Genomic DNA, 4,455 nt, shown 5'->3' with positions numbered 1-4,455 from the left:
CAGTCAGTAGAGTCTCAGCATCAGTTACAGTTACGACTGAGCTACAGCAGCACGGCAAGCAGCATTAGCAGTGTCCCGGTACATAGCATTAGCAGCCAGCTCCTCCTCAGCTGTATCCCGGGAGCAGCGTTAGCAGCAGAGAAGCCGGACTTGCTCGAACGGTCCGCTGGAAAACCGAAGATTCAGATTCAGATTCAGATTCAGATTCAGAATACTTTATTAATCCCCGGGGGGAAATTGTTTTTGTTCCAAGATCAAGGATGCGGCGACGCGGCCCTGCCACGGCAGCCGCCCGTGAGCAAACAAATCAGTCTCCAGCGTGCCGCTGTCCAGCAACCTCGAATCTGTAGGGGAGGGGGGGCGGACACGACTCGCGGCAGTATTTTGGAGTGCAGTAAACGTTTTGGCCACATTCTTACATATGGCGCCTTTAAAGCATGTTTTGCTGCCTCTTGCAGCAGCTGGAGTCAGAGGTAAAATAACTTAATTCATTGGGTCGACTGGAACGTTAACTTATAATGATGCTCAATGCATGAATTGATGACATGAATCCATCAACACACATTAAATTTCACTTTAAAAACTTAGACAATCACTTTAGTTTTTATATGACATGCACTTTTAGTAATGAGTTGATCTTCAAACGTTAAAATATTAATTTCAACCAGATTATGTGAACTGCGTATATTCTAATGCTCACTCAGTGAGAGAAAGGAAAAAAAAAAGCGTTGTGGAGCGTTGTTCCTGTGGGCTCTGGCATCACTAAACCCCTGAGCTTGCCTGAGAAGGACTAAATGCACAAACCTGCTATTTTTAAAAATGGGGAGAGACTCTCACTGCAGCCTGTTCTATTTTGTTCTGAAAATGTCGGTGTGCAGCATCGTTCTGTGGACGATAAACAAGGTGCAGACTTCCATCTGTGTCATCGATAATTAGGAAATACAGTGAGTGCTGGACGGAGCAGTGAGTGACAACAACCTCACCCAAATTTAAGAATACAGTTTACAGTGGAAACGCTAGGGTCTAGGTACCATGTCTGAAGGGTCACTTTTAGTTCCAAAGGTACCATACCGGAAATGTTTGGTGGAAATGGGGCTTTAGACTCTTCTGGAAGTCAACCACTATTTATTTTCTATTGGAAACTATCAACTCCAAGTTATTGGCTGCACACAAATCCACCACAGATAAAACCTCATGTCTCTGTTTCATTAGCAGACACACAGAGTGAGCAACACCAACGATGCATCCAAAATCACATACTATGCACTACTTACTCAATATGTGTGCTTTCATTCAACATACTGTGGTGTGAATCAACAAAATGCTGAGTTGTAATTACCACATCATGTCCTCAGAGCCTGTATGCTGGTTGGACACACATAACCATGGCAACCCGTGCCAGACTAGGCTCTACTGGTGATTTAAACACAATTTTCAAACTGTATTACGCTTAGCAAAGTGAAATCTTACATACTTACACTAGAATTGAAGCATTATTGACATTACAGAGCTGCCTTGGTTGCATTTAATACTGTAATATTGCAAGAATAATATAATGCATATGCATATTATAAATAATATGCAAGTCACATACTTCTGGTGTCACTAAGGTTTTAGACATACTAAAAAGAATCTCACAAACTGTTTTAGCCTATAAACAGGATATTAGTCCTCCATTCCTGAAAACTGGGACAAATCATGTTCTGCCAATATATATATATATATGTATATATATATATATATATATATATATATATGTATATATTTTAAGAATTTACATGTATGAAATAAATGATAACTTCTTGAGATGTCAACTCTGTCAGATCTTACCTCTGACATCCATCATATACGTTACTAAAGAAAAAAATAAATCACTGGGATCACCTGTAAAATATAATTTCCCAGCCCAATTGAACCCAAAAAAGTAAGGTTTTGTCCCATTTCTCAAGAGTGACTTTAGTATGGAAATTTGGATGCAGCCCTTGTCGCTACTGAACGCCACCATCTTGGTATACACAATGGACGAATATGTGTTTCATCATGTTTCAGTGCCAGCTCAAATACCACCACTTTCGAAAAGTGACGACTGCCAACGCAGTACTTATGCCCAACTTTTTACGCCATCCTTATCATCCATAAACCCCTTGTAACCAATCGATGGAAACCCCTCAGTATAAATAAGAGCAGTCTGTATTCATATTCAAGCATTAAGGAGCCTCAGTCTGCTTCACTTCACCCTCTCCAGTCTGTCAAAATCACAGCATACTTCCAAACACCCGCTGCTCTCATTACAGGTCTAAAAACACATCACAATTATAACTGCACAGTTTGAACACAAGGCCCAACCAGAGACTGTTTATACATTCTCACAGAGACATGCGTAAAATCCATCAACCTCCACTATAGGGTTTTTTCCTTGTGTTTTATTCATATATCACTCAATTGTGTTCTTTGTTGTTGATGTGGAGCTGTGTCTGAAGATGGAAATAAAACTATGGGACAGAATAATGTTTTGGTGGATGCTGTATTATCCTCTAAATCATGGCACAGACTTGTTACTGCAGTGGAAATAGAGAGGATAGCATTTGTAGATATCATAAATATGTGTTTGATTGTTTCATTGGGGAGCATTTCATGAGTTGTTGTTTTCCAACATTTGCTCCTTCATCCTCAAAAATTAGATGTGTTCACAACTTTGCCGTTTGTGATCTCTCATTTCATGGTTGCGACATTACCGACGGCACTTGAAGGCTGCACTGCCAGGAGTCAACCAAAAAGGAACACTGCGCATGCTCAGAGCATCCTCCACCCGGTCGGCATGGTGAGATCCGCTGCAGAGCAGGTGCTGATGCGAAGACACCCATCTTTCGACGCATTGTTTTTTTTTTTTTTTTTTGTAGAGGGGAAATGTCCGGGCTGAGCAGAGTGTGTGAGGACTTTTTAACTCTGCGGGTTATCAGCCTGCCCTCCTACTCATCCTCCTCCTCCTCCTCCTCCTCCTCTCCCGGCGGCTCCATGCAGGGAGGAGGGGGGAGGGGGATACCTTAAGGAGGAGGGAGTGGGGGTGGATGCAGCCTTATCAATAGCAGGTTGCCCCGCGATGATCCAGTTCAAACTAGTTCTGCTGCTTTATATATGCGACTGTGAGGCTGCACACTGCCACAAAGAGCTTACAGACAAAACATATCTTCATCTCCTCCTCAGTGAAAATACTAACTCTAGTTTCCTTACCTACGGTGCCAAGTTTAATTGTGTTGCATAATATTGATTTGAGTATAATACCGCGTGGCAGTGATGCGCAATAACGCGCTGCAGACTTTATTTTATACTTAACTAGCCTATAGCATCCTATATGTTCATATTATTACCATCTTCCTCACCTTTGACGGTTGGAGAAACTACTGGAAATGTCAACTAAGCCTCCGTCATCCCCTCATCATTATACTGAAGCTGTCAAAATAAAAGCACGCGCAAATCATGGCAGCACTTTTGTTCATGAAAGCTTGACTGTATAATAACAGTCACGGTTAATTACAGGGAGTGTCGGGGGACAACAAAGGGCCAGATCGAGCATCATCATCATCACTACCGCCGCCGCTGCCGCCACAGTCGTGCGTAAAGCCGGTATTGTCGTCGCTGCATGGTGTTTAGGGAACAGTGCAAGTCGCTAACAGATGCGCTAATGGGAGGTTTCAGATGCGCAGCAAGGCGAGATATAATCTCCGTGTTAAGACTGATGTATGACAGCAGCAGGGTGACAAAGCGAAGGGAAGCCGTGGAGGAATCACTGCAGTGCAGCAGAGCTGTCAGTCAACAGGCAGAGGAGGTGGTGCACACATAAGGGCGACTACCAGCTGAATTTAAGGCTTTTATAGTGTCCCTTTAATGTCGATTCGTATCAGGATATGAGCCTGTGTGTCTCACATCAGGATCTTTGTCATTCCCTCATCCCCACAGTAGCCAGTTTATCTGCGCAACAACGGAGATGTCCACTGATCTGGCGCCTCAGACACAGTCCAAGGCGATAATCTAACTATGTTCACCTCAGATTTAATTATAACCCTAAATCATGACTTATTTTAAGCTCCAGTTTTTATTTATAGACAGCGTAAGAGCTTTTTCTAAGCTGCACTCGCCCTGTTATTTCCTCCTGTTTGACGCATCGCCCCCGCTTTACCTTGCGCTTTTGTGCTGCGTACCGCATCCTTTCTAGCCATGGTATCTCAACAAACCGGGGCTCCTCCACGACATTATGAAGACAAACCTGTTTCAGAAACAACCCCTCTACGCAATCTCACCATCACACCCCCTTCTCATGGGCCCACATCCTCAAAATACACACGAGCCTGCTCAGATGCGGAGAGAGAGAGAGCGGCTGTGTCTGCCTCTCCCTCCTCCCTCGTCCATCAGCATTTAACGGCGCACCGTTTCCACCAATCTGTGCAGCGAGAGGAC

The sequence above is a fragment of the Epinephelus moara genome, chromosome 17 (assembly GCF_006386435.1).
Source record: "Epinephelus moara isolate mb chromosome 17, YSFRI_EMoa_1.0, whole genome shotgun sequence".
Taxonomy (NCBI): Eukaryota; Metazoa; Chordata; class Actinopteri; order Perciformes; family Serranidae; genus Epinephelus; species Epinephelus moara.
The sequence above is the reverse complement of the archived record's forward strand: the minus strand, read 5'-3'. Positions refer to the sequence as shown.